This window comes from Tenebrio molitor, chromosome 1 (genome assembly GCF_963966145.1).
Source record: "Tenebrio molitor chromosome 1, icTenMoli1.1, whole genome shotgun sequence".
Taxonomy (NCBI): Eukaryota; Metazoa; Arthropoda; class Insecta; order Coleoptera; family Tenebrionidae; genus Tenebrio; species Tenebrio molitor.
This window is the reverse complement of record NC_091046.1, coordinates 40120030-40133530: the sequence shown is the minus strand read 5'-3', so window position 1 is coordinate 40133530 and position 13501 is coordinate 40120030. Positions and strand designations below refer to the sequence as shown.

The window sequence follows — 13501 nt, the reverse complement described above, 5'->3', positions numbered from 1 at the left end:
CAAATGGCAATTCAGTCTTGCAAATTCCAAGAAACTTTATTTAGAAACATTGTTGTAATTGATGAGGACTATTAGCAGTTAAAATAAATGCATTTTATTCTGTTACACCCTGTACATAGCGGTGGCCCAAGAAAACGAGCCACTTTAAATAATTTCCAGAGAATTAATTTATTTGGAAGATACAGAGAGACCTCAAAAGAACTATGAAGGGGAAAGCTTTGTGTCAAATTAACGTTTGATGTAACTTTCACCCCCTGACAGGCACCCCATCGATTTTTTTAAATTTGCCCTTCAGCAAGATAGAGCGCCTCTACATTATACTCCGCCTCTAAGACAATTTCAAAGAAGCACTTTCCTATTCGAACATTTTTTGGAAGGAGAACTGCATCAGAGTGGCTCCCAAGATCGCCAGATTTAAGCCCATTGCCCATATAATACAAGGTATTACACGAATGATAATGAGCCCGACGGAATTGAAAATGCAACCCACAATACATTTGCAAAGTAAACCTGGATATGGACGTGGGAAATATCTAGGTTAACTTTGCAAATGTATTGTGGGTTGCATTTTTCAATTCCGTCAGGCGCATTATCACTTGTGAAATACCTGTATATTTGAAAAAAATTAATGGAATAAGCAGTGAAAGTTAGATCAAACGCAAATACGTTAAAATACGCCACATTTATTGTCTCTTGATGTGTTTGTGTTATTTCAAAAAAATAAATCGTCCAGAAATTATTTAAGACGACTCGTCTTCGTTGAACTACTATATTTAAGTATAAATGAGAGTTATATTTTTTTTTAGTAGGAAGTATTTCAAAATCTAGTTAACACTGTCGAAAATGAATTTAATTTTTTCTTTTGCCTTATAACATCCTTAATATACAGAGTATATCACTACTTGTAAAGAGTCCGACGGAATTAAAAATGCAACCCACAATACTTTGGGAACGTAAAGCTGGAGATTTACGTTGTCCATATTCAGCTTTACGTTCCTGATGTATTGTGGGTTGCATTTTTAATTCCGTCGGGCTCATTATCATTCCTGAAATACCCTATAAATTTCTGCATTTGGAATTGGGTCATCTGTTTGTTGTTTGAATGCCGTTAACACGTATTTTTTATACTGGAAGGCAAAGAAGGCTCAGGAAACGTGTGATAAGTCACTCTGCTCGGAAAATAAATCATGACATTTCTTCCGAGTTGAAAAACAGTTTTTCAGTGGAGTTTATCAAAAATTATTTACGAAGTTCACCGACCGGCTGGAAAGCTCTTGAAGTGTTTTGATTTTTTCTTTATACTTGTGGTTATTTCCGAATCCTTCCAACAATGGCGTTTAATACGACTGACGAAAACGTTAATCTTTGACACAAAGACGCCCAGAGATCTGCCGAAGCAAATCTTTTAGTGGGGTAGGTATAACGGGACGTTCTGAATGTGTCCCAGCGGAATAATATCCCTGTTTACAAAAATAATCCGCATAAGCCTCTTTACAAGTGGGATAAAAAACTCTGCAAAATTTAATTAAATTTGCCATGTAAGCCACAACCCACTTTTCTCCTGTTTTCATGCACAGGGCGATCGGGCCGTATTAAATCTTGCATCATAAAAGACGAATGTATTTTTGTACAGTAACGTCGACTCATTTTACAGTGATTTCTGTGATACAATAACAGCGATGATGACTCGTGACATGCTATCTCAAACGCCACCACACAAGAAAACAATTATTTTCTCATCTATATAAATTTAGAAATTTGGAACAGCCGAACTGGAGTCAGTATCAGTAATGCAAAACGCTACCGAATTTCGTAAAATATGTAAGAGTCATTTGGCGCGACTAAATTATTTTATTAAAAGATGTTCAAATTTTAAAGGGGGTGACTGCCCTTCGAAACATCCAGTTGCGAATTTCTTCAAAGCTTTTGGGCACGCCAGTTTTTGTGCCTCCGCTTGAACCGCGTTCATAATATTAAAAAACAGCATAAATTAATCAAAATCTTGTAAAAACAATTTGCCAATTCAACTGGCGATATTTAACATGCTAATGTAAACAAACGTGTAGGTAGCTTAATTCTCTCTGGACTAAAAATGTTTCCGTTACATTAAAAAAACAAATAAAAACGCGGACTCAAAACATATGATATGATACATTCAGCGCCGAAAGTTTGGAACGATGAAAATATTTTCCGGTTGAGATTTTCGAAATGGCCTGGACAAGTCAATTTTGTTTCCTTTAATAGCTATTTATGTAACCAGTTAGGAAATGCGTTATTTTGTGTAACGAGTGGAATATTTGCGGGACGAGCGCAGCGAGATCCCGCAAAATCACACGAGTTACACAAAATTGCATTTTTTTTAATTTTGACAAAAAAAAAGTTTCTTCAAACGTTAAACGAAATAATGAATTTCATTAATAATAAATTATTATTGTGTTAAAATATCAAGTAGGTAAGTAGGCACGGTTATTTTGCTTAAAAACAAAAAATATGACAGTGTCAAATTGATGATACAATAAATTTTTCCTAACCAGTTAGGAAAGATTTTACTTTTCGTAACCAGTTACGAAAAGTGTGACGTTTCCCAACCTCAAATAATTTTGAAAAGTGTCACTTTATATGTCAAAATTAGAAAAAGAAATATTTTCAGATAATCTTTATCTTTCCGCAACTTTCTGTTTTCACATAATGACACCCTCATCATTTTTTAAATTAATTTAATTTCAAATTCGGAAAGTTATTAAATTCTTATTTAAGTCTTAAAACAATTGTAAACTTTGGAGGAATAGTTTAATAAGAAAATGTAAAGTAAAACAACAAACGATAAAAAGTTTATAATGCATATTTTTTAAACAAAAAGAACCTCCTAAATTCATGCATAATTAAATTTAATATTAGTAGAAAGGGATTTATTGAGCGGCCTGCATAATCTCCCGATCTCATCCGATTTGATTTTTAATGGAGTTACATATGTCAAATGCAAAGTTTACTCCAATTGACTAGCTACAGTAAAGCAATAAGCAAATAAAAATAAATCTCCAAAACGTTTGCTCTAGGCTCCAGGATATTGAAATATTGAAATTCAACCATTTAAAAATCGATATCTCAAGAACTGTCAGTTCAAAGGACATTAATTAGAACATCAAACAATAGGAGATGGCTACTTTCTTTCAAAAAAATAAAATTGATGTATATGTTTTTTTCAAATGCAAGAAGATAAAATATTTCCATTATTCCAGTTTATGTAATTAGAGGTATTGGATCGTCTCATGGGCTGTGACCTTGGAAATATCTGCGCGAAGGTGGGGCCATAAACCGGTGAATAATCTGTAAATGAAAACTGAAAACGTCGACTACTTTCAAATTCAAATACATTAAAATTAGACGAGAGACAGATGAAACTCACGTAACGAATGACCATGTTTTCCGGTCGATTTGTAGCGCCTACGATATTTGTCGTTTGAGCAGATACTCGTATGACTCATAGCCCATGAGAAAATCCAAGACATCTGCCACTCTTACAGGTTACTTGTGTGACTTTGCCGTAAGCTTTTAGCTTTTAATTTGGACCCTTGGCAATTTATTTTTCGGCTTTGGATTTTCTATTTTTATCCTTTGTTGCATTAATTATCACAAGATAGCGTCTTTTCTACCGGAAATCAAGACGTAAACTACAGTGGCGGCTCGTCAGGGGTGGCAGGGTGGGCAGTGCCCAACTCCCAACTCCCGGCAAGAGATTTTCTGAACCTTCCCGTAGGTTCTTGCTGGACACTGCAATTAGCAGTGACTAACACAGAAATTCCTTTCCAGCAATTACAACAAACATAATAAAAAATGTAATAATAACATTAAAATGTCTGTCCACCCAGCCAAAAATGTTACGAGCCGCCACTGGTAAACTATTACTCAATTAAATTCTACAACATGTTACCAACAACTTTCTATGCTTCTCGTTTAATTCCTCCATAAAAAAGGACTAAAAAGCTGCTAACTACAACTTTCTCTTCAATTAAAAAGAACTTTTAAACTACAATATTTCTTAAATCCTCTTATCGCTGAAAATGTTTTCTTTTCGTTTTATGGCGTGTGAAATCTCTTGTACGTATCTCAAATAAATTCGTCTACTTATTGTCAACAACAGGTTAAAGATTCTTGCACAATTACGGGAAATCCTGCTGGCTTTACGAATAAACAAATTTATCTCTCTCTGCCGCCCTCAACAGCGATTCTTACCTGTTTCCTGTTCAGTCATATTTCGCATCGAAATCTTCGCACCCCAACGAATTTCACTCAAAAGCCGTAATTTCTGTAAAGTTTAAACAAGGTTCCCGTGAATTTGCTTAAACTGTTCGGCGTGAATTACAGAAACGTATTACGCAACAAAGTAAATCCCGTTATTTGTAGATAAAATTAAATCAGGAACTGCAAAAATCCCCACGTCACGCTGTCACAAATACATCGAAAGCTGCTCCCGAAAACTTATATTTTTCATTCCCCGACTGATTGAAATTTAATAGTGCACGCTTAGCGAATCCTCAGAACCGAGTTCGGCATGATCACAGCTAATTTCGTGCATTTTTATGCCGGGGGGAAAGTTCTTTTGTTTATTTTTGTCGGGGGAAAAACTTTCTGGAGGGAAAAAAAATTAATAACGGCTCGAAACCTGCTATTCATGAGCTTTGGAGAGCATTTTATTCCGCTCAATATTTTTCAAACGCCACACTCTCAAATCGAAATAAAAGTCAATGTTTCAGTAATCGGTTAAGGAAGAAGGGCTTTATCTCCTAGAGAGGATGTGGAAAAAATTCAGATAAATGATTTGCATTACCAATATACGTCGCTCCTTTTCCTGCCGGTGCCGGCGAGGATCTGCATGTTATCTCTCTTTCCGCACTAAATAACGTCTTTAAACATCGTAAAAATAGGCGTAAAACCCTTGTAACCACGACATAAAATAAGCCATGAATGTATGTACCCGGAGCCCATTTCGGGATTCTTTCCGGTAACGTCACAAGGATAAAAGCGCAGTGTTATTCCATTAGCTGGGTAGCATGAAAAAACAATGACAACACAGTTTTGTCTAACTGCAAAATCCGGACAGTCTATTTCGATAAAAAAGCATATTTCAATGTCCTAGTTTCAATTAGCGTGACAGGCGCGCTGTCACATTCGACTAGGCCACAAAAATATTTTCAAATCCAAATCTCTTGTACGATTCGGAATTTTCAGGTAGATTTTAAACGAGAAAGCACATTGCGTTCATTTGGTTTATTAGGTTAATGTTCCATTTGTCATCATCATCGTCAAAAGCGAAACGAACGAGCACATGTCAGTTGAAGCTCGCCATTTTAATTTAGGGACAAGTCGAAAACACATCCCAATGATTGTCTAATTAAATAAAGAGAAAGTAATTTCAAAAAACTTTTAGTTTTAAAAACGCGCAATTTAGAGAGGACAACATCCAGGACGCAATTTGAGCAGCCTGCAGAAATTTTATTGCAGGGCCCGTTTTATCCAATCGCATACCGAAATGGGGTTGTTTGGCTGGGACTTAATTTAAAAAAAATGTAGTCGGACTTGTTGGCCGAAAAATTTCAGAAATTTGTGTCGTGATATTATTACAAAAGTTTAGAGCGGCTTTTTAAATTCCTTCATTTGCTCCGGATGGGCGGCTCCAATTTAAAGCGGCTATTTTCCGGGACGTTTAATTTGTAGTTAAATTTTAAAAAGCAATCGTAGTTAAGCATAACTGCTTTTAAGTAGAGCTGAGAGTGCGCCGTCAGATCTAAATATTAAGGAATTTTCACGCATCACTGGCAATTTCTCCGGAATTAACCCGGATGTGTGAGCACACTTAAATGTTTCTGTTTGTGAAATCCCGCAATAAATTGCCTAATAAAGTAGATCATGTTCGTGTCTAATGGTGCTTCAGAGCTGAGGCGGAGGCGAAAAATCTATTTTGCTCCAAACCAACACCTGCTGTCAAAGTGAGGAGACATATTGACGCTAATTAATTAGCGTAAATCGGGCAGTAAAACGAAAGTGAAATGGAAAAAGAAAAATATACGCCCACAGAAGGTCAAAGGTAAGGGAACTGAGTAAATCTACCGTCTTTTGTGACAAATAATGTATTATTACGTCAGCCCACCTAGGTACTCCAGAGTATTTTTTTACAATAAATTTAATTGTTTCATTTTTGTTAGATTCAAAAAATTATAAGTGAGTATGGAACAGAAGTGATTAAATTGATTGAAGCAAGTATATGCCGAAAAACTTAATTATTGATTTATTTTTTTTCTAAATAGAAACTAAATTATTTCATCAAAATCATTCATCCTAAAACATCATTGCAATCAACCTAAAGTGTTTACATAAACAGATGACAGACAATGTAAACTAATAATTATTTACGACATAAGTATCGTAACGTGTCATTTTACGACAAGGCCGACGTAGATCGTAATATGAAGTTGCGATACCAATATCCTACAACGATTAGTCTACTATCATACTATCAATTATTACCGCACGAAATAATCATTATATGGAGAAAAAAAACAGTATTACATAAACAAAAGTTGTAGTAGTAATTCCTCCGATGTCAAGATTGTGTCAAATGCGGCTATTGCAACTTTGATATCAGCTAAACTACGACTAAAGTTCAAAAGTTTCACCTGGGATCATACTTTTCTGTGGAAGTACGGAAAAGTACCACTTTACGTACTAGTATGTCATAAAGTTTGGCATTATGTATTGATAGTAGATAAATTATTTTTATTTAAATGTTTTATGTACCTTAAACATATTGGAATATTAATAACATACTTAGGTATATTTTAAATGAAAATATAAATAAAATTTCATTAACAAATTATTAATACTCACTCACCAGCTAATGCTCGAGACAGGGATGAAACATATTCCCACCGAGGTTTGTATACTATTTTATTCAGAATCATTACATTTTTAGCAAACAAACAATTAATTTCATGCAGTTTCATTTCTACCGGTTTTCGACAATTTGTGTACGCCACTGGAGAAAACTTATAACAGGGCGGGAAGTGGCCTATTACTGACCAAGACAGGGAAGTAAACATAAAAAGGAATGGTTAACTTTCCGCCCTCGTATAAGGTTAGGAATGCGCATATTACAATACGATTCCGAATAAAATCTGTTACTGCGCTAGGACGAGAATACGTTTGAAATATGTTTGTTTTTCAACAGAATCTATAATTTAGACTATATGGTGAACAATTGCTTCGGACTCTACTTTCCATACAGTAGCTTTGAAACCTGTGGGAACTGGATCAACATTGTGACCAATTATGACAATTTTTGAGCTATCAAGCTTCAGCTTCAACTATCGTTTTTGTTGGAACAGTCAGACCTGTTTTTAAATCCAATTAGTACTGAAACAGTGCAAGCGGACTACATGACATGATGCGAATCAGTTCTTGTTCACTTGAGAATTACCAAACAACTAATATGACATTTCATTGTAGCTTTCATAATAGATGTATCAACATATCCCTATGGGAACATTTGTCTCAAATGTCACTCCATATATTGGAGCTCTTTCAATAGAATCGGTGGAGTTGTAAACACCATAATAGTACGAGTATATTATGCAACAAGGTTTATAAACGCCTCGATACGCTCCTGTCTAATAAAACTCGTGACTAAAATTTTAATAAACGAGTTACATACTACATTTTAATTGTATTATTTTTCCGATGATTTTTTATTTATTTTTATTGTCTAATAAATAATCATAATCAAATATGTACTGAAAATACAACCTATAGAGTTGACTGCTCTGTATGTTAAAAAATTTGACATTGGTAATTTCATAAAACATTTGGTCAACCGAAAAGTCTAATGCAAATGTCGTGCGGTAGGTATTTTACAGCGCTCCAACTAACTAGTCGCTCGGTTCCGCCTCGTGCCTGAAACCTAGTTTTCACGCTGTAAAATACTCCTACCGTACTCTAATATAAATAACTATTTCTCCTTAGAGCAAAGAGCTATTTTTCTTTTCTTACATCTACTAAATATACAGTGTGTCCCCGGATAGGTGAAACGACTCTTGTAAAAGATAAAAAAATTTCGATTTAAATTTTCATTTTTTGGGTTTAGCCCTGCTTTGTTAAAGACTAATTTTAAACATAATTTTAGTTTTGAAAAGTCAAGTATGCCTTCGAAATTTTCAAAAAACCTTTTGTTAAGTAGAGTAAAGTGCCTTTTATGTGGTAAATATGACAAACAGTTATTAAAAAAACTTGTTTAGAATTAACATCTAGGCCTCTAGACAAAATTTCAAAATCATCGGCCAACTATGATTTTTCATTTTTTTTCCATTTAATCTAAGGGTTTAATTTACTTTTATTTAATTATAACTTGTTAGTGTTAAACCAGTAACTATGTAGTAATAATCTAAGTGTGAATTTTTTTTACTCATAATAAAAGAACTGTTAAAAATAAAATTCTTTGATTTGTGAAATAAAGATCAAAAAAATGAAAAATCATAGTTGGCCGATTATTTTGAAATTTGGTATAGGATCCTAGGTGTTGATTCTAAACAACTTTTCTTAATAACTTTTTGTCGTATTTGTTACATAAAAGACACTTTACAGGAAAATAACTTTTTTTTAATTTCCAAGAAATATTTGATTTTTCAAAACTAAAATTATGTTATAAATTAGTCTTCAACCAAGCTGGGCTGAACCCCAGAAAATGAAGATTTAAATCGAGAATTTTTTATCTTTTACTATTGGGGACACGGAAAACTGGGCAGATGTGTGATTCAGTTGTCAAAATTTCTAAACCATACCTTAGCTACTCATAACCAAGTTGACAGTTTTTTTGAAAATATCAGTCATAATGACGGTAAAGGTGCATTTACATTGACACTTTTTGAAATGACAATAACAGACTGCCCAGGATTCCATGTCCCTCATTGTACAAGAGTCGTTTTACCTATCCGGGGCGGCAGCCGAGGGCCGTGAAACCTCCGAGGTTAAAGAAGAAACTTACGCATCCTGTATTGTATTAAATTTTTCCTACTACGAAGCACCAACATTTTATAATGTTAAAAGAATAGCAAAAATCGTGCCGTATCGCGACCGTCCTTGGATCTTAGAAGCAAAAACCGTAGCAACAGCTTTTACAAACATTTTATTTTTCGTCTTCAAACGGCCTGAATTGTGTAATTGCGTGTAATCCGTAATAATAATAATGTTAGTTTGATAGTTTGTGGTTATTGGTATTTATGCAACAAGCCTTCCCGCAAAACATGGAATGAGACGGAATTGAAAGAGCCGCTGGAATTACGTTAGGCTCATTGTTACCTGTCAAGTCGGGTGAGCGATATAACCTAACTTTCCAACAATTCATAAATCATAATAAATGTGAATAAGTAGATTAATTTTCCTTTGTTGTATTCAATTGGACTAATTAAACTACATATTATTATAAAATGTGTTGCTGTTTTCCATTTGATGATTTAGGTACCTCAATCGAAATTGTCACAAAATAAAATAAATCCTCCTCGTCCCGTAAGGAATCTCCTAATCGCGTAAGTATTTTACTTCCGTAACTAGCAACCACACGCAAGATAGGTTTCACTTTCGATTACAAGTGTGTTGCTAGGACAGTAGAGGAAACTTTCTAGATACGTAATAGAAAAACGTTAATAACAATAATTTCACATACATGATATAAATCTCATTTACTTAAACTCAGACACTAATATTTTCTAAACAACGATTGCGTATAGTAAACTGACGTAGCGACAATGAAAAATTGCTTCCGTTATTGTTTTTAACAGGGGGCATATTTTATTAAAATGTATTTTGCAAACGTCCTCCTTAGTAAGTAAATGTTTGTGTCAAGTGTGATATTCTTGAAGGTGAATGGAGATTTTCCGTAGATAAAATATTTATGGCCGTTCATATAAAATATTTACTACCGTTCAGATAAAGAAAATTCAACAGTGAAGCCACAGGGGGACTCCACTTGAAAACTGGGACGACCCCGACTGAACTGGGACGCTCGGTTAAAACCAACAATATCTCAAGTTATTTATGAACTTTGCTAATGTGACCAAAATTTAGTAGACCCTCGGTGCGTAAACCCTGTTATTATGGAATTAGTATTTACACAATTTCACGGTTGGGTCAAACTTACCCAATCTATTTAAAACGGTTACCGTACCATACACGCGAAATTTTCTTTGCTTTGATCCCTCTAACTCGGACATTGTCAACAATACTGTCATTAAAGCGAAAGCGCTGATCGCACGGGATTGCAGCGAAGATTAAAAAAAAATTGTTTGTTTTAATCCCCGAGGGGGCACGTAATTGAAAAATGTGCCACTATCGACAGCGGGAGTAAACAAATCATAACAAACTCGCAGAATTAGGTTAAGTTTAAGATGGATGTCATAAATTTGATGAGACGACATCGAATCCCATTAAACTACCGGAGCAGAAATCCGGAAAGCTTTCCTCGGCCGGGAACTGATGAGTTTGGTCCCGGAATTTATAATGTACATCTTGGCAGAAGTACTTGGTATTCCTTTTGTCTTAGATCATTAACCTCTACGAGACAAAATTTTAAATTGAATTTGTTCAGGGCTTTCATTAAAAGTGTTGACTTATGCTGAGTGAGAACTAGTGCAATTTCGAGGTAAATTGCCGACGCTTAATCTAAATTCTACCGACAAATGCCGTAATTAGTCTTGATAATGGCAAAATAAAAATTAAATTCCACCAAAGAGGAGCGTTGCGAATTATTGGTCTATTGTATTTAATTAGGCACTGCTTTTAGGGCTTGTAAAACGCTCCATTTGCCACAATTAAAAATTGACCCGCGTTTCAAATACTCCGCCGTTTGCGGAGTTTTACGACATCCTAAACACGTTATTGAAATTCTGCACAGAAATTTCAGATCCGGCCAGTTAGCAGATAATTATTGTGAGAGCGGGTGCCAAGTTCAACCTCAGGATGGAGCGGCGCTCGCCACCGACCAATAATCACCCATTATTTTGTTCTTTTTGTTTTTATCGGATCCAAAGCAAAATACGAATTTTAACACGGTCGCTAACTCGTAAAAGAGAAAAAACATCGATGAAGCGCTCCCCAAAGGAATTTTTTTTGAATGGAGCAAATAAAAAATCTTGGGGTGTGTAGTGTATTTGCAGGTACCAAATGAAATTCTAATTACATTGATTAATTTCTAGACCCAATTTAGGTAGCAATAGAATTGCAAAGCACCCTATCGAACCCTCATCAAGATTATAAGGATTATCCTCATTTTAATAATTACAATCTCTTGGTACAGCTTAATCTTCTATTATCCGGAATATCTTTCATTAATTTCAATTTATTAATTTGGGACGGCGACAACAAATAATAGCCACAATTTAGTTTTAAACTCATTTTGTTTATTGTAATGAACTAACTAATAAACTCACCAAACGTAGAATTATTAAAAAATGTAAATTAATCTAAATAAGTATAAGAAGAATATTTGCTGAATTTATTTTTTACAATAACTAAATTATGTAAATTTGTTTTATATTTTATTTTAAATTAAAAAGTTGTAGTGTCTCTTTCCTAGACGAAATAATAGTAGATTATATCATTAAGAGTAGAAATGTGTCTTTTTGTGCTAAGCCCAGAGATTGAGGACGGAGACGAAGTCGAGGTCGTAACTGGGCGAAGCACAAAAAGACCTTCTACTCTGACTGATAAGTATCGGGCCTTCAAATAAATATATATTTAGAATAGGCGTAGACGACATTTAAATTCTGTTAACAGTGTAAAGTAATTTTTGTAGGTAACCAATTATTGTCCGGAGTTACACAGGTTACATAGTAAGCTTCCCAATTTCATATTGTCATATGCCGTGGAAGGGGAATAGAGAGAATGCACTACAAAAATTAAAAATATTTTCTAACCTAATTTTATTTCCTTAAAATGTCAGATGTTTCTTGTGTCATATTCTACGCTGGAAAAATGTTGCAAACAATTGAATTTCCATAGGTTGCTCTAAATATAAATTTATTTGAAGGCCCGTTATATGTACTATTTTATCTTCAAGCGGATCACAAAAAAAAATCGGAAATGAACTCATTTATTTTCTTTTGCTGCAATGACAGTAAAATGACAATTTTCAAACCAGTAATTCCTAGTTCTCTTGTTGGAATTTTATTAGTTCAATAATATTAGTAAAGTCTACTAAAGTCTACAGTTTACTTGAGAAATGCTTCAAATGACATTTGACTCTGCGAACATTTCAACTCTTAGGATAAGTGTTTCTAGTCCGGTTACAAAAAAAGCCATTTCAACCGTTTCTATAGGCGCGATTTTCGACCGCTTGAAGATAAAATACATTATTAAGAATATTCTCTAGGTGAGATTCTTTAATCTCCCGATCATATCAAAGAGTTTAAATATCTAAAAGATGGATTAGAATCCTGCATGAAAGAGAAATTATTTTTTATGACTGTGTACCATTAAATGATGCGTCAAGAGCAAGACTTTGAGTCGCGATATCAAAGAGTTGCAACGCGGTTAGTTCTCCTTTCGTATTTTTCTTTGACAAAGTAGTGCCATTGTCGCGCGCAACGAATTACAGTTGCTATTACCGCCAACAAACAAAAACTTCCTTCAGAAGGCACGTAACAATGGATTTAAAACCGTAACGAGGTGGCTGCTTAATTAACTTTTTTCGCAGTGATTACAAGCGGAGATCGGCGGAAGAAATGAATTTCTTGTCGGAGACGAGTCATTTTTATTTTGATTAAGGAACGTTCGAAGGAGTGGACGAGAATCGGCGGGGGCAGGCCGTAAATCCCCCGGAGCACAGCTAGACTATGCAAAAATTGCGGCCAAACTCATAAATCTCCCCCGAAGAAAATTATCGAGTTCTTCAACAGGGCAACGTGTTCGCTAAGTAAAAATAAAAGGGAAAATCAATACGGCGGCCGTATCCTTTCACGGGTTTACTAATGCTCGTCTGGGGAGCGGTAGACCCACCGACAACACCTACGAAAATAGTCAAAGCACAATCGGGGGCGGGTCCGCGCTTGACGCTTTGATTTATCGCCAAAATTTCAATTTTAAATTCCTAAACAATACAGAGCCGGTAGTTAATAAACTTATTCGACGTGCAAACGGCCGTGTTTTTTTCTAATTGCGTTCACGTCAAAAGCACGGAACTTTCCTGACGTTTTAAAACAATTTTCTCGGCGAGAATTGATATTTTCCGTAATTAGTTTGCACCACACGGAGGCCCCATTTTTCTTCATGCACAACTTGGCTGCACACACTACATTAGCTAGATCTGGTACATCAAAGTTCTCTGCGCTAGTCTACTGGAGTTTTTTGTAACGCTGCACGTTATTATCCTGCAGTAATGTTCAAATTAAAAAGTTAAACGCTAATAATTTCGCGCAGAACGAGCCCGTTCAAAGGTTACGCCGCCAGATTTCTCTTT

The 13501-nt window shown here is 35.0% G+C and overlaps 1 protein-coding gene across 1 annotated transcript in view; it reads left to right on the top strand.

Annotated features, from left to right (window-relative positions):
• LOC138136198 (voltage-dependent calcium channel gamma-7 subunit-like) overlaps positions 1 to 13501 on the top strand; it is a 67316-nt gene that overhangs the window by 3722 nt on the left and 50093 nt on the right. The window lies entirely within an intron of this gene.